General features: G+C 35.3%; 1 long non-coding RNA gene across 1 annotated transcript in view; it reads right to left on the reverse strand.

The window, feature by feature from the left end:
• Positions 1-23,194, reverse strand: part of LOC111094593 — an 83,308-nt gene extending 60,114 nt beyond the window's left edge. The window contains exons 1-2 of the long non-coding RNA XR_005385524.1: positions 23,003-23,194; positions 22,593-22,728 (exon numbers count right to left, since the gene is read on the reverse strand). This is a non-coding gene — a long non-coding RNA (uncharacterized LOC111094593). The remainder of the gene's footprint in view (positions 1-22,592; positions 22,729-23,002) is intronic.
• Between the last annotated feature and the right edge of the window lie 773 nt (positions 23,195-23,967).

Here is a 23,967-nt window from a genome sequence, read left to right on the forward strand (position 1 = left end):
AACACATTTGCATTCATGATAGCTTATAGTTTTCTCAAAAAAAAAAAAAAGGATGTATTTCAAGGAAGCTATATCTAGTATCCCATCAATATAGGTAGAGACATGAGAGGATGATATCATTTATTGGCCATTATTTTTGTATATAAAATTAAGGTAAATACAATATTAATTTTTAAGAACATAAATTAAGTCAATGAATTTATTTTGATATCCCCAAATATTGTTCCTTTTAAGTTGATTTTTTTTTAAAATAGTAGACCCAGAAGCAGAAAATAAGATACATATATAAATACATATGTATAAGTTTATATATATAAGTAATATATATACGTATGTACATTTGTATAAATTTCTCCATCATTATAAAATAATGCTCTTTATCTCTCTAAGTTTTTGTTGAGTTAATTTGAATTTTGGATGTAGATTTTAATAATTAGTTTTATGACCTATATATCGTTCAGGAATTATTTTTACATTTACATTTCACCATGTCTGGTGACAACCAATGTGAATGTAACCCCATGCAAATATGCACTGTATAGGTGCTGGGTTCATTACACATTTTACGGTTTCACTGCTCAACACTAGTGTTTATTTGTTTGGTTTTTTTTTTTTTTTTTTTTTTAATTTAAGATCCACTATGGGATCTTAATGATTTTATTTTTTTTTTAATTTTTATTTATTTATGATAGTCACACAGAGAGAGAGAGAGAGAGAGAGAGAGAGGCAGAGACACAGGCAGAGGGAGAAGCAGGCTCCATGCCCCGGGAGCCTGAAGTGGGATTCGATTCCGGGTCTCCAGGATCACGCCCTGGGCTGAAGGCAGGCGCCAAACCGCTGCGCCACCCAGGGATCCCGTTTGTTTGTTTTTTAAGCTAAGTCTTTTCCATTCTTAAGTTCCTTATTATGATTCATTTCTCAAACTTCTACAGTTTTCCTTTGAGATATAGTTTTTCCAGGAAAGTCTGAGAATGGTATACTTTTATTTGGTTCTTCCATGTCTGAAAATCTTTCTAGTGTTTTTTCATGTAAATGAAAAATGGGCAGTATATAGAATTCTTGAGTGATGGTGGCTTTTACCATCAAAGTTCTGGGAGGTATATTTTTTTCTTTGTATGAAATCTATTTTAATTATTTTCGTATTTTTTTTTACCACCTGAATATCCATTAGATGTGTTTGTTCTTTATCCTTTATATATAAACATCTCACCAGCTGACAAAAATGTAGTTCTTTTTTTGCTGCTTTCCTCTAACCCTTAAAACTTTCACGAACATTTATTTATTCAACAAATATTTCTTTTTTTTTTTAAGATTTTATTCATTTATTCAGAGACACACAGAGAGAGAGAGAGAGAGGCAGAGACACAGGCAGAGGGAGAAGCAGGCTCCATGCAGGGAGCCCGACATGGGACTCGATCCCGGGTCTCTAGGATCATGCCCTGGGCTGAAGGCAGCGCTAAACCACTGAGCCACACGGGGATTCCCTCAACAAATATTTCCTGAGAAATGTTATGAGTCGATCAGTGTTCTAAATTCTAAGGGCATAATAAAGAAAAGACAAAAAATTCTGCCTTCATGGAACTCACATTCTAGTGGGAGAGAAGTGAAACTAATAAACAAGTCCTAGATTGTGCTATTATGAAATTAACATTTTTTTTGTAGGTCAAAAAATGCTTTAATACCAGCTACTGCATATGGCTTGACCTATTAAATGGATGTTTGATAAGATGGTGCTAAGTGCTGCAGAGAGCGCTTACACTGGATAACGCGGGTAGGAGGACCTGGGAAAAAAGGTGGGCACAGGATTCTGTGGTTAATGGCCTCTGTATTCTGATGATCCAGGTCAAACCCATGACATGACCAGCAAGCCTTCCCCTGCCCTGACTGCTGCCTACTTTTTTCAGCCTCATTTCAAAATCATTCTCCACTTCTGCTCTAGTCATACTATCCATCCTACTCTGCCTTAAATATATCTATTCTTCCTCTCCTGCTCAGGTGTGTCTTTGACAATTTTTAAGTTTAATCTTCCATTAGCATTTTTTTCTATTTGGAATCCTGCTCTGATTATGTACTTTGAAAATCGATTTGAAACTCTAGTTCCTTCCAGTTCTGAGAACCATTCTTCTGGGTTTTATCTGTCTGGTAATTAACATGTGCCCTGATGGTTCTCAGTCTTGACTACAGATTTTATTCATTTAAAAGTTGTTTAAGAACATCAATCTCTGGTTCCATCCAGGTTAATTAATTAATTAAGTCAGAATGTCTAGAAGTAGAGTGCCGCTACCAATGTGCTGCTTAGAAACTATTCCAGGTGATGCGAATTTGCTTATAATCTTTGAGGAACTTTATAAAATCCCAGTCCCTGAACCCTGTCCCCTAGAAATCTGATTTTTTTAGTTCTGGATTCCAGACTGGGCATTGAGATGTTTTAATGTTCCCATGGTGATTCTACTGTGCAGCCAAAATTAGAGCAACTGGTTTGAGTGGAATTGTTATAGTTGAAGCCAACTGGGACCTGAAAGAATATGAAGAAAAAGAAGTAAAGGATTTGGTAGAGGGGAGGAGTAGAAGAAAGACATGAAATATAGATGGGGAAAATAATAATAATAATAAGGATAGTGAAATGGGAAGCATGCAGTGAGTATGAGGTGCTTTTCTAAGGACCTTGTATATATTCACTCATTTATTCCCCACAATAATGCTATTCAGTTCTCTAATTTATAGACAAGTCTAAGAACATATATATCAAGTATTTTGCTGGAGATCACAAATATCTAAATTAAGTGTAAGAGTCAATATTCAAATCCAACCTGGCTCCAGAATCCACCTTCCCCATCAGTAGTCTAGACTACTTTGCCTATAAGTGGCCTGGAATAGCTCCAAGGATGTTTTGCCAAATAAATAATTCAGGAAGAATTTTTAGTATAACACTAAAAATATTATTTTTAAATTTTTAGTATAACACTAAAAATATTATTTCATTGAAATTGACTTGTATTAAATTAAAATGGGAACAAAAGTACATTTACAATTACCTTTCTGTGTATGGTTTGTATCTAAGACAATCCAATATCACAGCTGACCTCCATGTTTAACCTAAAGAGGATTCTGAAAATGTCATCAAACCCAGAAACAACCTTTATTATGATCCAAGATTATGTTTTCCTTTTTTAAAAAAATATTTTATTTATTTATTCTTGAGAGACACACAGAGAGAGGCAGGGAAGCAGGGACACAGGTGAGGGAGAAGCAGGTCCATGCAGGGAGCCCAACACAGGACTAAATCCCAGGACTCCAGGATCATGCCCTGAGCCGAAGGCAGATGCTCAACCACTGAGCCACCCAGGCGTCCCTTTTTTTTTATTTTTTAAAAGATTTTCAAGATTATGTTTTCTAAAGGTGTCCTTGAAGACAGGGAAAGGGGTCCATGAGATATTTTTCGTATTTTTAAAACTCTAATGGAAATTGTATATGTACCTGGCTCATTTTGAGACAACAGAGGCCAATTATGACATTATATTTGCTTTTGCCTGGAGTTTAGAATTTAGAATACCAAAACTGTTATCTCTACTAATCAAAACTCTGGTTATCAAGTGTAAGCACAATTACTTAAAAATGGGAAAATGATTTCGTTATTACTGGCTGGTTCTGGAGACACAATCTTATACAACGTGGGTACACAGAGGAAATAATACAAGAGAATCTTCTTTGAAAAGGATAGACAGCAGTGATAAATTAATTTTTTACTAAAGAGAAATCACATTAGTGACAAAGCTATTCACAAACTTTGTTCTTATTTCCAGCTAGTTATTATAGTTTCTTTTTCTTCCATTTAGACATTAGTTACATTATAGGAGAGTTGGCAAAAATAGTCTTTAAGGAATTTCTGAGGATGTTTTCATTATAAAGGACAGAAAACAGAGCTCCATCTTGCTTAACCAAGAAAGAAATGTGATTGCTCGTGTTGCTGTGAAGTTCAGGGTCATGCAACTGTGCAACTGTGGCTGAGTCTGGGATATATGCACCCTCACACATTCTTCTCAGATTTGCTGTCTTCTGTGTTGGAGTCACTCTCAGGCAGGTTTCCTCATGTGGTGGCCAAGAGCTTCACTAACCACACTAAAGCCAACCGTTAGGGGAAAAAAGAGCATTTCATTCCTGCGTTCTGCAGTGACAGATTCCAAGAGAGTATGGATACGGCATTCCCAAGTCATAAACCTGGTTTCAGAGCCTGGTAGCAGAGTCAGCCCTACTTGATTCAAGGAGAGGCATTTTCCCAAAAAGATGCAAGGCTGGCCAGAAGGATATGTCTATTAAAAGGAAGAAACTATGGTTATATTAGATGATCTTAAAAGACCTTAAACATCAAGGTTAGTCTAGCCCTTTCCATTAACATTACATTCTGCAAAAAAATTTCCTGTTGACCAGAAGCATATGGAAGCTCAAATGGAAAGAGATTATAACTCAATAAAAGTTCTGTACATCTCGAGTCATATTACTTCAGCTAATTCCAAGTATATTTTTCTGCTCTTTAGTTTTAGAAAATGTATTCTATTTTTTTAAAATCCTTAATCATAGGAAATAAATAGGGTTGCTGGAGGGGAAGGGGGTGGGAGGATGAGGTAACTGGGTGATGGACGTTAGGAGGTCACGTTATGTAAGGAGCACTGGGTGTTATATAAGACTGATGAATCACTGACCTCTACCTCTGAAACTAATAATACACTATATGTTACTTAATTGAATTTAAATAAAAAGATAAATTGCAAAAAATAAAATTAAATTAAAAAATCAAAGTCTTTAAAATTTGAAAAATTGCTTTTGCATTTCACATTATGATCTAGATATTTATTATTCTTTATACAATAGAGGCTAAACTTTGAGATTCAAATATGACCTGTACTGAATCACTTGAACTTATGTATATGAAGATATACAAAGTACTGCTGAGCAACCAGGGTATTCAGACAATCATTTTTATCTGGGTTTAAGATAAGGTAGGTTGAATCTCACTTATTATCAGAGTAAGGTTTTATAAGATAAGACCAGAAACCATGTTGGATTTTGTGTTTCAGCAAGCCAAGTTGAAAAAAAATTGAGATTTAAATCCCACAGTGAGAATTTTTCAATACTTCTCGTTCTTCTGATTTTCTTGAAACTGAGTCTCCCCTGTTTGGAGGGTGTCTTTAACCTTCAAACTGTCCTTTCTCCAACAGCCCTACTCCTTTAGAAGATACATGTTGACTTAGAGAAATCTAATTTGTGTTTTGTTAATGTGTGCTGTCTCTACTTGCTATATTACATTAAACGAGAAATAGAGTTACCAAAAAAAAAAAAAATCATCTTACTTGAAATCATTCATAAGCTATCAACAAGGGAATCCATATGCCAATTTCCTTTTTGCTTTATAACCATCCACAGCACTAACTTGACCTTTACCTAAACAGGACTATAATTGCAGTTAAGATTATATAATTTACAATAACAACAAAAAATTACTTTGGAGGGACTGCTACTGGGCACAAATGTCTCACAGCCATTAAGTGTATCATTCATCTTGAGAAGAAAATTATTCTTATCCACATCGACATTTTTAACATAAACTGTAGTACTCTCTGTTGGCACCTTTTTACGTACCCATTAATCTCAATAGTAAAGCCTCAGTCTCACCCACCTAGTCTCTGAAGTTTGGATGTCACTACTGTGTACAATAAAAATTGTATATTCATGAACTCCATTTGTTTTATGTCCTTCTCTCTGTCAAAGCCTCCCAAGCAGCATATGCTTTGCTCTGTGGAGAATAAAATCAAATTTGTCTGTCTTGTCATATTGTCATCAAAGTGATAGTATCACAATTAGATTAACATTTTGTGAAGGAGCTGAAAGGAGGGAAATGAAATAGGAGCACATTATAATAAAATCCACTTAACCCTTTCAGTCACAAATCCCTTTTGCTCTAGCACCTGGAGGCAAAGGAGGCAATCAGACTCTAAAATAAGTGACACTGTCAAATTATTATGATCTATGTTGGAATCAAATAGGTCAGTTACTAGGCCTGCAAGGTACATTTTCATTTGAAAGGACCATTAAGATTTCGTGACAACAACAATGTTAAGAAGGAAGACACTTCCTGGGGTTCTTTAGACGAATCAGTTTGGGATTAAGTCAGCAAAAATTGGTCAGAGTGGTTGGTGACACTATTTGACCCTTTATATATTAGCACTCATTGAAGTCTTAGGCTCTAAAAAAAGAAACCTCACATCCTATAATGGCTAGGCCCTAGGAAATTTATTGAATTAAAATTTCTGTGTACATCATTGGAATAGTATATTTGTAATTCTGATAGCTTGAAAAAAAAAAAAAAAAAAAAACCATGAGTTTCAAACAGAAAATTTTATGAGCCAGAAGTGAGGCATGAACCAAGAATGGGTTGAAATTGGATAACCATTCTTAGGTCAGTTATTCTTCTCATAAATTTTTCCTTTTTTCCATTGTGTGAAGAACAAAAGAACTCACACATGCCAGGAAGGCATTAGTTGAAATGAAACCCACATCTAGTTTTTGCCTTTGCAGAGAAAAGATTGAACTAGACTTTCAAGACTGCCTAGACACAAGACTGCCTTCTTTAAGGGCTTCCCAGACAGACAGGAAAAACTATTGGCCCATTGCCCACAGACGGGTTGGATGAGAGCTTTCCAGTCCTTGGGGCTGCCACGAGCTTCACAGCCTGCAACTGATGTTGGAGCATTGTGATCTCCTCATGACCTTTTTCCAGAGGGAAGGCATACTCAGCGGGTTGAGTCATAGGTCTTGAAGTCCAGTCAAATCCCAGTCAGAGGTTTAAATGTCCCCGGCTCTGAGCCATCTCTTGCCTTTATCTTTTTTGACATCAGAGGATGCCCTGGTGGCTGAGTCAGTTAAGCACCCAATTCCTGATTTCAGCTCAGGTCATTATCTCAGGGTTGTGGGATTGAGCCCCCATTGGGTTCCCACTCAATGCAGAGTCTGCTTGAGATTCATTCCTCCTCCCTCTCCCTACCCCTCTGCTCCTCCCTGCCCTTCACCCACTCACACACTCTCTCTATATATAAAAAAAATAAATTATTATTATTATTTTTTAGATTTCATTTATGCATTCATGAGAAACACACACACACACAGAGAGAGAGGCAGAAACACAGGCAGAGGAAGAAGCAGGCTCCATGCAGGGAGCCTGATGTGGGACTTGATCCCGGGTCTCCAGGATCAGGCCCTGGGCCAAAGGCAGTGCTAAACTGCTTAGCCACCTGGGGAGCCGCAAAATAAATTAATTTAATTAAATTTTAAAAGCCATTTTTAACAAGTAATCTAGCACTAAATCAGGTATAATATGATATTGTTTTCTAATGAATCAATTGATCTTGCCCACCTCTCCAGCATCATTTCCTACCATGCTGTAAGTCACACTGGCTATTTCCCCTGTCAAAACAGTTGCCTCTCTCACACACTTCTGCCCTTTTACACACACCCCTACCTCTTCTTAACAGATCCTCCCCTTTCACCGTGATTCACATGTCTTCAAAACTAGCTCAAGTGTCAGATCCTTAAGGAAACCTCACATGAACATAGCTCTGAATTTTCGTGGTCCCTGTCATAATTTTCTGATAAAATTATGATGATTATCTATATTTCTTTAGACTATAAGAAATCCAAAGTAATAATTTATACTCATTTCTTTATCTCTAATATATAGGACATTCGCAGGCTCATAAAAGTACTCTTAAAAAATGAAAGAAAGAAAGAAAAAAGAGAAAGAAAAGAAAGAAAGACTTCATGAAAAATTTTGAAACATCTATGAAAGACAGTGATTATCTCTAATATGACATATTCACAGAGGAAAAGTCATATATGATGAAAAGTTATTTCAAGTTTCAACTGGGATTATTTATGTATATTAGGAGAGAATGATGGTGCACCTGTATTTGAGCAACATATGTGACTAGAACTCATTATTTTATTCTTGTGAGAATACGTTGGACCAAGTTCTAGTCCCACCAAATGATTTGTCACTGGCAAAACAAGCAAATTCAAATACTTTTGATTATTAGATCATTGATCCCTGGAAAGGAGTTTGTAGTAGCATGTGGAGTGGCATATGGAGCTTGGTCTTGGTTTTGAGTTCCTCATTATCTTAAATCAATTTATTGAATAATAATAGCAATAATAATATTTTAAATATTGAGAGTTTACTATAAACTTTTTGTGCATTAACTCATTCAATACTTAGAAGAAACTTTGGGTTAGATATTATTATTATCCCCATTTTATAGATGAGGAACTGGGTTGCAATGTGCCTAATGACATACTGATTTTATTTTGAGATTACATAAAGGTGAAATAAGGAGTTATCTATTGGATCATAAAAGCAGGCTTTCAACAGAGCTCAGTAGACTGGAATAATGGATGAAAAATGCAATTACTACAGTATGAGGAGTCTTTGACAGAAGTTTGCTTGTAAAAAAAAAAAGAAAGAAAGAAAGAAGAAACGAAAGCTTTATTAAAGGCTTACAAAAGATCCCAAATAATGGTGCGGTACAACAATAGGGACATTTTCATAAGCTTATTTACTGACTCTTCTTAAGTCTCTGTCACTGCCAATAAAAGCCAGGTAAATTTTCAATATCACTCCTTCTTGGAGATGGAACTCAATAATTTGACACCAGATGCATCAGAAATTTCTGCACACAGAATTACTGAAGCCAATCCAAGTATTATTACAACATTTCATTACCATATTCCAGGATAACCTGCCAATTTCACCTCTTGTCCTTCAACTTTGTCATTTATCATCCTTAATGATGCAGTTTCCCAGTCTTGGAAAGAGCAGCTGCTAGGTACCTATAGGATACCCTCCTCAGTTAATTCTTCTCAGGTGGTGTCTCCTCACTCAAAGTGTCTTAGGGAACTGAGGCAATTTACAGATACCCAGGTTCAATACCACTTTAGTATCATCATTGAGATCATTTAGACAGGAGTATTTGGAACTTTTAGGCACATTTTGTATGGAAAATTGTAGCAATTCTCTACTTCATTTCTTATGAGTAGAAATAGTCTATAAAATAAGCAATTTAGAATAAACTGTACATGTATAACCAATTATTTTTAAAATATGATCCTTCTCACTTATCCCTCTACATGATCTACTGAGTCCTCCAAAAGCCTTATAATAACAAAAAAAAAAGCAGTAAACTTATAACCCACAACTAATTTATGGATTAGGCATGTCTTAAAGTAGTGGCCTTGAGGTAGAGGTCTCAAGCATAGAAGTCTCAAGGTAGAGGTAGAGGTCTCAAGGGTAAGTGGTGAAACAGGGAAAATATAATAACCCTTTTGGAACCATTCTTCAAATTTATTTGAAAAAAATATGATAAAATAATAAATTTTTGCTTTGGCTGTGAAATTATTTATTATTTATAAAACATGTCTCTGATATCTTTTTAATGCAAGTTATTGTTGTATTTCTAAATATAAAAGATTGACTAACTCTTTAAATGATTTTATAAGTAGTATTCTGTATTTTTAAAAATCTTCTCAACTAATTAACCTATAGCAAAATTGCTCTCCTAAGAACTGAATGAAACATTCAACTAAATGAACAATACTATTGTTCTTTCCCCCCCCACCCCAATATTTATCAAAAGGGACTCAAATATCTGTTGTAAGCTGTAACATATTAAGTCAATTATAATATTTAAATAATATTTTAGATATTATAATAACCATACTATCTAAAGGAAATATATCTATATAGATACATATTTATAGATATAAATATACCTAAAGGACTGCTATTGTTTCTTCTTGTATTTTTTTCATAGTTTGTGATTTTCAGGGAATTTATCCATTTTATCCAAGTTGACTAAATTATTGGCATAAAGTTATTTATAATACTCCAATAAAAAAATTAACAGATGTAGAGATAGTACTTCTAGAATGACTCTGTGAGGAGCTTTGTCAATCTTTTCTTTAGTAAAACAATTTAGTCTGTAAAAATTATATTTTTTAAATATTCAAAGTTCTGGAAATTGACCTAAAAGCATACAGTAAACAGAGAAACATTATTCAAAAAATCTGCTATAGCTCAGTAAAAATAAGGGTCTAGTGCATTTGAGTTATGAGCTGTCACCCAGCTCTATTTTGGAAGCTTTCCTTAGATTTTAGTCTATATGGCTTTGGTTTAGCCCTGAGAGGAGCTGAGTACAATGTTTCTCAATCTCCGCACCCACCCTGTAACTATGTATTGCAAAAGCTCTATTTTCAATGGACATAATCCAGAGCCCTGGGCTCCCTTTCTTCACCTACCTTTTAGAACAGATTCTCCATGCTAGCTTCAGTATGCCAGTCAGCAATTGGGGCCAGATTGTTCCCTACCCCATGTTCCTTATCCCAGGAGAGGTAGACTGGGAAGCTCCAGAGCTCCTCCTAAGGAGACTGATTTTATTTAAAATAGAATGTAGAGAATTCCATGCCTTAAGGGAAAGTCAATGGAGATCTTGGTGGAGACCAATTAAGAGGATTCTGGTAGCTCAGTGAAACAAGCAAATCACAGTGCAGCTAGAAATTTAGAAGAGAAATAGCAAAAATATAGCCCTCCTGGGATCACAGTCAACTCTGTGCTCTGGAAGCCTACGTGCATGTTCTAGGCTGCATTCATATAGGACCAATGAGAGAAGGACATGGGACAGGGCTGAAAGCATTCCCCAAGCCACATACAAACTCATTAGCAAAGGGCAGAAGCCTTACAGGCTCAAGAGACTTCTGTACAATCTCTGACCAACCACTGGCTGAACAATAAGTTACTCCAACCCAGGAACATTAGAAAGTTAGGCTTAAAAATAAATCACACCCATCCCTGGCAGCCTGGAAGATTGTATGCATGCCCAAGGCTATACTCTCTCAGGAGTGACTAGAGACAGCACCTCAGAGCTATTAGTTTCTGGATGAATGCAGAGCACAGTCATGAACTTCCTGAATTGTGAAAGCAGTCTGCTAGACATCCAATGGTCAAAGGCAAAAATATTACTGGTTAAGGAGATATAAGAATAAACTTTGACTAATAATGACTTATGCTGACCTGAGGTGATCCCTACAATACTAAAAAATAAAACAAAGGGAAAAAATCTGAATAAGGACATTATAAGAACTGGACACTGTAGGGAAAATAGACGTAATGACAGTAGTCCAATCATCAAAAAAAACAAAACAAAACAAACAAAAAAAAAAAACCGAGTCAAACAAAGAATAATCAGCTCCCAGAGGATAAAATCAGTATCTAGAATTGCTACAATATATTACATAAAATGTTCAGTTTCAACCAAAAAAAAAAAAAAAAAGAAAATGCAAAGAAACAGGAAAGTATGATTCATAACAACATTGGTTTAATGATTGTAACAAATGTACCTTACAAATGTTATATGTTACTAATAGAGGAAACTCATGCTGTCTGAAATTTTTCTGTAAATCTTAAACTGTTCAAAAATAAAGTTTACTGAAAATCAAGTGGACTATGGAGCTAAAAAATACCATAACCTACATAAAAAAATCACTGGGGGGGGGGGGCCTCAACAGTAGATTAGAGTTGGTATAAAAAAAAGGATCAAGAAGCTTATAGATCAATAGTGATGGATTATATAACCTGAAACAGAAACAAAAAAGAGTAGAGAGAAATGAATACTCAATAGGAATTGTGGTATATCATTAACTGTAGAAACATGTACATAATAAAAGTACCAGAAGAGAGACAAAAATGGCACTTAACATCTAAAAAATGGTTGAGAACTTCCCAAATTTGATGAAAAAACTAATCTATATGTTCAAGAAACTAATCAAGCTCTAAGTAAGATAAACTAAAGAACAAAAACAAAACAAAAAAACAATCCATATGTGGCTACCTCGTAGCCAACATGTTGAAAGACAAAGACAAAGAGACAATCTTAAAAGCAGCAAGGGAAAAGTGACTTATCATATACAAAGAAACTGCACTAAGATTAACAGCTGACTTCTCACCAGAAAGCCAAAAGAGAGTGAGAAAACATACTAAAAGTGTTGAAAGGAACGAATAACCTGTCAACCTAGAATACTATGTCTAGCAAAACTACCTTTCAAAGGGTAAAATAAAGACATTCCCAGAAAATAAAAACTGAAAGAATCCATTGATAGGATGGGTGCCATAAAAGAAATATTGAAGGAAGTTCTTCAGGCTGAAAAGAAGTGACATTAAGCAGTAATTCAAATCCACATGAAAAACAAACAACAATAAAGAATGCTGATAAGGATAATTATGTACGTAATGACACAGAACAGGATAATTACATATTTACTTTTTTCTTCACTTAACTTATACACGTATCCTTGCAATCGCCTTTATTCTCCTAGTATATAAAAGAGAGAAATTATATGGGAAAATAATGATAACAATATATTGTTGAGTTTGTAACATATATATTATATATGTAAATATGTATAGTACATGTATACAATTGTATAACATATCATATATGTTAATATATTATACCATATATATTACATACATATGCAACATATTTAAAAAGAATATACAAAAAAGAAAAAAAAAAGAAAGAAAGAAAGCGGTATCCCTTCTTTCATTCCCAGTAATGGTAATTCATGTTCTCTATCTTTTCTGTTTCCTTAAAAACTCTGGCTAGAGGTTTATTAATCTTTTTAAAAAAACAACTTCTTACTGTTGATTTTCTCCTTGTCTTCAATTTTATTGATCTTCATTCTTATCTTTATTATTTTATTTCTTCTACTTACTTTGGGCTTAAATTGAACTTTTCTTAGCTTCTTCAGGTGGCAGCTTAGATAACTCATTTTGTAACTTTTCCAAGATCTAATATAAGCTTTTTAAAGTAATAAATTTCTGCTAAGCATTTCTTAAGATGTTACCTAAAGTTTGATATGTTGTGGTTTTATTTTTGCTCAGTAAGATATTTTTTTAATTTCTCTTGTGATTTCTTCTTTGTTTTATTGATTATTTAGAACTGTTGTGTGTTAACTTTCAGTGATGGGATTATTATGGTTAAAGCTACTTCACCATTATATGAACCTGAGATTTTCATAGTTGTCTTAAAATGTATTTTAAACATTAAAATTGTAAAACATTATACAGTTTTATATGTGGAAACAGGACCAAGTCTTATGACATTATTAAAATGACCTAGAAAGGATACTTCATATTGAACATAGCCTTGAAAGGGACTCAACTAAAACTTGTAAACCAGGAATAGGTCATGGCAGCCTCTTGATTGGCTGAATTTGGTCAAAGTGAGTGAATTTTGAAGTGATATAGACCTAGATTGAAACCGTAACCCTAAAATTCACTAGCTGTGCAAATTTGAATAAGTTCATATTTCATAGCATCTATATCCTAACCTGAAAAATGAAGATAATACTTATCCAATAGAAGTATACAAATTAAATTAATAAATGTATGCAAAGCCACTATTACAGTTATATAATACATGGTGTTAGTGCCCTTCCCTACTATCCAGTATAGTGACCAGTAACTACCACCACCACCACCACCACCACCACAAACTCCTCAGAAAAAGAAGCTGCAAAAACTTTCATGTAATTCAAGGAATTTTCATGTAATTTCATGTAGCAAAGAATGTTAACCCCAAGGTTAGAATTCATCTATTTCAACTTTTACATTTCACTGGTGAGAAAACAAATACACAAATTCACTCTTTAAGTGACTAGAAACCTTAACACAGGAATATTTCTGAGTTCCCAAGGCCAAATACAGTGGATCATAGTATGTTCTGAATAAGCATTTATTAAATAGCAGAATGAATGAATGTGTGCATGTATGAATGGCCATGGATCATATTTACCATGTTCAAGCGGCCCTAAAATGCCATGCATTGTAAGACACATCATTATCTTATGCATCTCTGATAAAGAAGAAACACTATCAACTAAACTATATATGGCACAGAGTCTCAGAGGCATCCTGATTTCACAGATATTAAAATTTGACCAAATGTATCTTTTAGAATCTATGAAATAAAGGGTAGATCAGTGATAGACAGAAACCCAGGTCTCCTGATTCCCAGTCTTTTTTTTGAACAACACAACACTATCTCATTCATTCAATAGAGATATTCAAAAATCATTCCCTTAGGCATTCCTGTAAAGATTTTTCTATTCAAATGAAAATAAGCTTAACTTTAAACCCTTGATGAGATCATATCTAGACATATTTTTTTCAAATGATTTGCAGACCAAAAAGAACAAAAACAAATGCAAAAATTTTATGGATGTAGAAGACAAGATAGGCATTTATAAAAACAAAAGGAATCAGAAGGATACAGTCTGAAGAGAGTTGATAACATCAGGTAAAGGGAAATTGGGAAACTATAAAGAAAATTATCTGCCAACTTAATTTTTCTCCTGGTTGCCCTTGGTTACCATAACTTTTGCTTATTACAAATTCTAGAGCTATGGGAAATTTTTCTTCTTTTTTTGTTTTTTTTTCTTTTAGTTTTTATTGTGGAAAATTTCAAACATACAAAAATGAAAATAATAATATAATGAACTCCTATGTACCCATTACTCTACAATGATTATCAACTCATGATTCACTTACACCCCTGCCCTACCCTTTTGTTCTTCTGAAGCAAATCTCAGACATTATTTCATCTGTAAATATTTCAGTATGTGCCTCTTGGGGAAAATTTTCTTGATAAAAATTATTCAATAGACTAGAGAAATTTGCTCTAAAAGCAGAATCCCTTCTTTTCTTGTTGTTGAAGATTACATGTCATCCATTTTCTTAACTATAGTCCAAAAATATATCCACAGTTTTATGGATGCATAAAGGAATGTTTACAGCAGCAATCATTACAAAATGCTGGCTATAGACTAACATGAAAATATTGCTTAAATGAGAGAGAAATCAAAGTAATGTAAAAAAGTATTTTAGAGGAAAATTTGTATGTATACATCAGAAAAATGGAATTGTATTTATTCATTCAATCTAAAATCAACTTTTATGAAAAACTCAAAAGAGGAACAACACTAGGTAGTAAACAATCAAATGTAGTTAAATCTCAGTCATTGTCTGGGAAGCTCATTCAGTTAGGTGAGCCAGACATGTGGACAAAGAACACATGTTCTAGAACACAAGTTCTCAGAACATAAGAGGGAGGAGTAAGAGTAGACTTTGCCCCCAAGGTGTAATTGAAGCAGAAAGGGAACCATTAATTCTGTATTCCTAGGAACTGGAGTGAAGATTGGTAAGTTTGAGAAAAGCTACAGTCAGGAGGCTATATTCTAGATGCCTCTTGGAAGATGACTAAGCATTGATCAAATGGTCTGGTTTTCAGTTTAAAGTCTGCAGATAAAAAGATGGAAAGTAGAGCATCTGTCTTGTAATGCATACCTTACAATTTTTCTTTACTTTTTACTCCCTTGCTATTATTTGTATTCTTTCCTCTTCCTAGAAGATGTTCAAGTGCTTCAGAAAATCTCCTTGCTTTTCTACTAAGTGCTCAGACTATAACTCCATCTGGGTCCTTGGACTCATTGACCTTCTTATAAAGTAAGACTCTGCCAAGATGCTCTAATAGCTACTGTCATCGCATGGCTCCTCTTGCTTGTATCTCAGTTTCTAGAATCTTGTCTCTGGTATGAACCACTAACTCGATCTGCACCTGAAGTGTTCAAGGACATGCTGTTGACACAGCGGTGTCTAGAAGCCAGATAGACGGCTTCAGGCCAGAGAGATGCTGTGGAAAATTGTCCACATCTACCTAAATGAGAAGTGACAACTAGCCCTGGATTTATAATGTAAGGCTCTTCAGTTTGGAACATCCGAACCTAACTGGAAAAAACAACCACACGGACTGAGTTTTTCTGTTTCTTTGTTTTGCTTTGGGGCACCCTCCTTTAGAAAAATGTCTCTTTATTTTAAAGGAAAATATTTCTGATGTTCAAATGATTAATCAAAAGCAGTTATTCCAATGTAAAGTCCAAAGTGACCTGAATGTAGCCCATGGTTAGTGTTTGTGCTGAAGAAATAGGAGGGTACAAAGACTCTGAAGTATGTTTCCCTCCCACCGAAGCTGTGTATAGCTTTTTGGTCCAGAGAATTTATGTTGTGGGAAAAGTTGGCTATTACCAATCTATAGGACACATTTTAAAATTATTATCTCTTAGTTGATGCTAAAGGTTGGCTATCTTAGAGATAAGATATGACTTTGGTATTAGCCATGTATTATGACTACTGGTAGACCTATAATTAGTTTCCAAACCCTGCCTTCAAAGTGTTTGTGAGAATCCCTCAGATGCGGCAAATAATAATAATACAAGTTTTATTTATACTTATATATAAATTTTAGAAAGGCAATGAAGCTTTACTGATCTTTAATATAGGGATTGACACTGCCTACACCTTTGGTCCTTAGGTGACATATAAAACCTGAAGTAGCCTGACACAGAGGGGAAGAGCTATAACACGGAAGAGTTGACAGCGGAGCCCCACCATCTCCACTTACCAGCTACAATATGCTATAGTTTACACACTACAGGATATTACCAATGTGGTTACTTTTATAAAAATCAGTCCACTTAATAACAAAAAATAAAATTAAACACTTTACTTGCACATTTTATATTGTACAAAATCAAAAACACTTAAGAACATCAAGTATGAAAAGTCATCCTGTCAGTCATGATTCTCACCTCTAGTATTTGTCTTAGAGCTGATTCGAGGTACCAACTTGTTATGGACCCTTCCAGAGATCTACTATGTGTACGCATTAAGCTGGCATAACTGCACCACCACCACCCCTTCTACAGTAGAAGTAGTGGCAGCCCATGTATATTTTGAACCTTAATTTTTTTTTCCACTGGCTATGTCATGGAGACAGTTCCTATAAGCACATAGAATTTTTAGTGTTTTTTTTTTTTATGGCTGCCCAGTATTTCTTTTTATAGCTATGCCATGATCGATTTATCAGTCTCCAAATAATAGATATTTATGTTGTGTCTATCTATTGCTATTGCAAATAAAGCTGCATTGCATAACTCCTTTGTATGTCATTTTAAACACCGTGTGAGTGTAACTGTTAGATAAATTCTTAAGAGGTTGAATATCTGGACCAAAAAGTGTGTGCATTTGCAATTTTGAAAGATACTGCCAAATTAACTTCATAAATGTTGTACCAATTTACACTCCCACCAGCAATATATGAGCATGTCTGTTCCCCATAGTCCTGCCAACAATAAATATCTTTGCATAATTGGAGTTTGGGATTGAAAAATGAGTATCATGATTTAGTAAGATGAGCCAAGAATGAACTTCTTCCATTTGGATCTATCTTTCTTTGTAAGGTAACTGTTTTCCAGCAATGACATTCCTTAAAACTCTGTGCTAAAATAAAGACCTTAAAACCACACCTTCAAATACTATATTACAAAGTATTGAACAACAAATTTTAAAACTAATGAAGCATAGTCAATCACAGTTTATGTTATACGGTGCTTTTATAGCATCAATAAATAAAATTATAGTTAAATATTATTGATTTCATCTTTATCTTAACCCTTGTAAAACTCTGTTTTTGTAGGTTTTATATGCACACACACACCATATACATATGTCTTATGATAAACACACTGTTAGTATATTAGAGTGTTTTATAATTTTTGAGTAAAAATTTGTAGGTATACATTTTTGCTGATGGAGTCCAGGATGAAAACATTTTGAAGACCACTGGTCTATATCATCTAAACTACCTGGTACTCATAAAATAAAGGATGTTTAAAATTAACAAGTATTTAAAATATGTAACTTTTTCCTCTGTTTAACCTCTTTCCACGGGCAACACAATTCAGTCTGGGAATCTGGGTACTAGTCTATTGCCTATGATCTGTAAGACTCCACCCAGAGTGACCTTCATGTATCACCAGATTGCCAGAAGAAAAATATTTTTTCTCTTCTCAAAGAGGATTAGAATGAAAAATCTACATTCTTCACTCTTCCCTAAAATAACAAGTAGAGAAAAGAAGGCTGACCCTCTTCATCTGCATGATACACTCTAGAAGGGATTGGTGATCTCTCTGCTGAAAGCCTTCCTGCATTGCTCCCACCACAGGCATTTCTCTGAAAAGATAAGAAAGTCTTCCAACAGCTGCTCCTGGAGTCTGGCTCTGGCCGGGGCTTCCTTCCCCAGCAGCAAATATTACCCCTCTTGGCAGCAGTTCCCGATTACAGCTCCTACCAGGAACTAGTCTTTCTTCTCCTTGAACAGCTCATGGACTTCCTCAGTTTCTGGACTCCTAAGTACAACCTCTGAGGAGCAGCTCGGAGAATTGACTGCTAAAGGCAACTCTTTGGGGTTACAGCTATTTTAGAAGATTTTTTCCTGACTTTTTTAAATTTGGAAAACAAAGAAAATGATTTAAAAAACGTAAATTAACCATAATAAAAATTTTTAAATTAAGTATAATATTACAATTCAGAGATAACTGCTATTAACATTTTACCACGACTCCTTCCAGTCTTTTCTCCATATAAAACATAGTATTTTGTATACGGGGATACTATAGCATACATAGTTTTGCATTCTAATTTTTTGCTGTTAGTGGAATGCCATGAAAATTCCCATGCCATTAAAAGCACTTTCAAAATCCCATTTAACTAACCCACCATTGTTGGAAGTTTGGGTGGTTTTCGGTCTTGCACTCTAATTGAATATAGTGAACTCATATGATGAGTCTTGGCTAACAATCCTAAATTCAAATTTTGGGTTCTGTCCTTCAGAAGAATTCCTGAAAGTAACCATACTCTATGGATATCTCTTGGGCCACACTCACTCTCCACATTCCCACTAAGAGGTCTGTCCCAGCACACCACATTGATTCACAGCATAGTCACTGCTAATTTAATAGGGGAAAATGGCAAGTTGATGATGCTATAATTTGTATTTCTTTAATCACTAGCTAGATTAAAAAGCTTTTGTATATTTTTCTTAAATAATTATTGTATAATAAGCAGAATCATAATTGTATAATAAACAGAAATTCACTGTAGGATATTTGTTAAAAAGAAAAGTATAAATAAAAATCATTGTAAATTGCACAACTGAGAGAGATCATGGTCTCTCTCCCCATGGTATTAGGGACACCTGGGTGACTCAGTGGTTGGGTGTCTGCCTTTGGCTCAGGGTGAGTCCAGGGATCGGGTCCCACATCTGGCTCCATGGATGGACCCTGCTTCTCCCTCTACCTATGTCTCTGCCTCTCTCTCTGTGTCTCAATGAATAGACAAAATCATAAATAAATAAATGAATAAATAAATAAATAAATAAATAACATCTTATTTCAATGAGAATTTATATGTATTTACATAACTGGATCACAGAGTATATATAATTTAGGAACCTGTTTTTTATTTTCAACATTTTTTCTGTTAAAAATAATTTGAAAATATAACTTGAAAAAGTTTTATTTATTCACTTTAGAGAGAGAAAGAGCAAGAGGGAGAACATGAGTGGGGGAAGGGCAGAGGGAGAGGGAGAAGCAGATTCCCTGTTGAGACTGAGCAGAACTCGATCCCAGGACCGAGATCCTGACCTGACCTAAAGGCAGATGCTTAATGCTGACTGAGCCACCCAGGTGCCCCTGAAAATATAACTTTAAATAGTATATAACTTTCTGTCCATTGAGTATACAAGAGTTTATTTAAGCATTAACTTTTGTTAAGCATCTAGTTAGGATTTTTATTACAAATAATGGTATTTTTGTATTTATTTAGCATTTGTTTGATTACAAATAAAGTTAAATTCCAAAATGCTTACTGGCTGTTGTACTTTTGCTTCTGTGGGTCATTAGCTAGCTTACATCCTTTTGTTCATTTTATAACTGGAATTAATGTTTGATTTATTTGTAACAGCTTTTTTAAAAAGATTTTATTTATTTATTTGTGAGAGAGAGCATGAGTGTGGGGGGTGGACAGAGGGAGAGGGACAAGCAGACATTCCACTGAGTAGGGAGCCTGATGTGGGGCTTAATCCCAAAATCTGGGATCATGACCTGAGCCAAAGGGAAACACTAAACCAATTGAGCCACCCAGGAAATCCTGTAATAGTTTTTTAGAGATTAAAGATATTAATCCCTTCCATTTTGGTTGTTTCACTTTTATTTCCATTCCTTTAACATGGTAAAGCTGTGTCTTTCTGTTTCTCCCCTCCTTTAATACAAGCTAAAGATGTGAAAGGTGTGCTACTATATCTTCTCAGAAAACTGTTCAGACCTCTCTAGTTCCAAGCCAGGCTAACCCTTCATATCATATTTCTCTGCCTTTTTTTTCTATTCCTGAATTTCATCTCACTCTCCCCTTTCTCTCTCTCTCTCTTTTTTTTAAAGATTTTATTTATTTATTCATGAGAGACACACAGAGAGAGGCAGAGACACAAGCAGAGGGAGAAGCAGGCTCCCTGTGGGGAGCTCGATGTGGGACTCAATCCTGGGACTTCAGGATCACCACCTGAGCCAAGGCAGGCACTCAACCACTGAGCCACCCAGGGTCCCTCACTCTCCCCTTTCTTAAAGGTAAACCTTGATGGTCTCTACCATTATATTCCAAGCCATAGAACTCCATCCTAGAAACCATTACTTCCTCTGAGTATCATTTTCAATTATCTAGAGAGTCACTGGCCAATTGAAATATCATACAAGCCATATATTCAATGTTAAATTTCCTACTAGGCATCTTTTAAAAGTAAAAAGAAACAGGTTAGATTGATTTTAATAATATATCTTGTTTAATCCAATAAATGGATCATGTCAACGTGTACTCAACATCAAAATTATTGACTTATTTTACAACCTTTTTAAAACACTAAGTCTTCAAAATCTGATGTGTACTTGACAATTTGATAGTCTCAATTTGGATTATCAGCATTTCAAGTGTTCAAAAGCTACATATGGCTAATAGCTACTGTACTAAATGATGCAGATCTAGAGGGCTTACTAAAAATCCTAAATTCATCATGAGACTCATGTGCAGCTATATTTTCATGTGAGTATTCTGGTTATCCTGGATTCCAACCCAGATTGAAAAACTATCTCCTCAGTGACCACATGCTACACCATTTAAAAAGTAAGTAACAGTAAGAACAGGATGTTGCTCTTTCTTTTTTTTTCTCATCTCCTCTCCTGTGCAATCATTTCCTTTCTCTCCATCCAAATCCTTTAAATTTCATGTTTCCATAATACTATTGCTTTGTGTTGGTAACAGGCAGCCCTGGGCCGGGGACAGTAAGTTAGTCACTGAGACTCAAGGAAGAGAACCCTCAGTGAAAAACATGGGACAAAACAATACTTTCCTTCCTTGGTGGCTTAAAACCTATCCCCCCCCCCCCCAATATGTACCCCTTTTTCAATTCCCAAAGCATAATAGATACAATTTTATTTTTAACCAATATTTGTGGAAAACCCTACAGTTTCTGATTGGTACTTATTTTAGGGTTTTAAGCGTTAGTAAACACTGAATATATGCCTTCCATATAGCTAAGGTTATATGCCTTTGAAAAGGAACATGCAAATGTGGCTTTTGCTGCCATTGTTTTAAAATGAATAGAAAGCTTTCAGTAAACTTTTACATTACTCTGCAACATGTTTTGTTAGAAAAGCCTGTGGTAGTATCTAAAATTGTGTAAATCATCAGTTTTTAATCTGGCAGGAAGTAGATAGTGGCCCATTAAACTTTCGTAATTAAATTTTCCCTGTACTCCCCCATAGAACCATTATCTGAGTTTTCTAATTAACACAAGAGGAGGGAGTCAATTCAGATTGATGGGATCTAGAGCCATCCCCTTTCATTTTAATGACCTTTAATAAACTTTTATGACTATTGATATTGATAATTATAATACACCCTTTAATTCTGCAATGTGATTCTAAGGACCTTTTCAAAAATTGCAAAATTCACCTTTAAAGCTAAAGTAGACGGAATTATTATATTCCCAGATGCTGTGCATTTAAGGCAGTGACTTTAAGTGAGCTGAAGGGTAGATAAGCATCATGTAAATGTCTTTTCTTTTCCTTGATTCACAGTGCAGGACCTCAGTCCTGACATTGCCTCCTAATTTCAGAACACAGCTCCCCTCCAAGAAAGGCAATCAGGCTGAATTGGAAGTTATTTCATGATAAATAATCCACAGGGAGTGAGGTGGAGTTTGCTAAATTTGTTTTATTTTCAATTGGAAAAGGATTGAGACCAGGAGGTCAAGAGGCCCAAGAGGATCAGTCATTAGGCAAGCTAGGCTGGTTTCCCAAAATGTTTTCATGACATTTTGCCAGAGTTTTACATAATCTTACATCCTCTCAGAGCTGCCACGCCTGTCATTGAAACCGGCCCTTCTATGTGAGAAAAAGAATTTGACGACATGGACATAGAAGTGGAGAACACTTCCATTATGACTCATCATTGGCTTGGGAAGCTAGAGGACAAAAAAGATAAGCTACTGGGGTCATGTGTATAGTACACATGGAGGTAGGATTTAGCTAATGCTGTCACTCACCCAGCTACGCTGTCCACAAAATCATGGTTGGACTCCTGGTGCCTTGTTTGATGAAATCAGAGGTTGTAAAGTTGAGATCTATCAATCTTATGGTGTTTAGGGAAGACTGAATGTGATAGTGTCATAATTTCCACATCTATAAAGTCCAGATTAAAATATGTTATTCCATAAGAATGCTGTGAGGATTACATGATATGGGGTACATAACATGCTTAGCATAGTGTCTGTTTCAACAAATGCTTCATCTCATTTTTATTAGAAATATTGTTTTCACAGTCCCTTGCTTGCTCATTATTTTTTTTCTTTTTTGTATCTTACCTGGTTTCTTCTTTTCAAAGTTCAGGTGTTTAGTATTTTGGTATCCTAATATATGCAAAAAATACATATTAAAAATAAAAGTCTAGACTTACCTGAGAGAGGAAATAGAAGGGCATACTCAAGATCACAAATATAATCATCGTATGCAAAGATTTTACAATCTAGCTGCTGCAGTAACCTAAGGAGGAGGTTGTACCATCCTATACTTGTATAATGCAGAAGGCAGGTAAAAGAAAGGAAAAATGTGAAAGATGTTCAAACAGCAATGAGCATGATTAGGTTTCTTTCTAAACTTAGTTTCTAAGAACAATAGACATGTCATAAGAACACTTGGTGGGGAGAAGCTCCATTTCATAACATGTTGGACTACCTAGAACCAAACATACCCTCTCACTGAAAACAATTAGAAAAGTGTGTGGGCCTGGAATAGGAGGAATGTGTAAAGCAATAGTTTTGGGAGAGTGCAGAGCTCCATTAGAGAAAGGAAATGAATAAAGTAAGCCACCCCACTGCCCAAGTTCCTGTCTGGATATTCTTGCAAGGCAGTGAGGAGGTCCCAAAGAGAGTATGGCAGTAAACTCAGTTTACTTATCTGAGTTTTGGAAGACTGAGATGACTGGAGGAGGAAGACAGCTGCGTGGAGAACAAGCTCCAGAAATATTCCTAGGGGTCCCGTGAATCTGTTGCTGAATACCAAGTACACATGCGTAAGGTGAAAGTCCATGAGGCCAGGCAAACAGCAGCTCAAGAGCTGTATAATAAGCTGTTCCTGCAGCTCATGCAGGGCTGAGGGACACCTTCGTTGGAGACCACAAAGATGTTGCATTTCATTAGCGGTGTTAAACTAGTCCTAGAATAAAGGACATTCTATATCAGGGATTGACAAGAATGGTCTAAGGGCCAAATCCAGTCCACAACCTTTTCTCACAGGGACCCCCAGCTAAAGCATAGTTTGTTTAAAAAGTTGCAAAAAGAAGAAAAGAGAGGAGGAGAAGGAGGTTATAGCATATATAGATATTGGATGAGATATGCAAAGCTTAAAATATTTACTATCTAG

Source organism: Canis lupus, chromosome 38 (genome assembly GCF_011100685.1).
Source record: "Canis lupus familiaris isolate Mischka breed German Shepherd chromosome 38, alternate assembly UU_Cfam_GSD_1.0, whole genome shotgun sequence".
NCBI classification, from domain to species: Eukaryota; Metazoa; Chordata; class Mammalia; order Carnivora; family Canidae; genus Canis; species Canis lupus.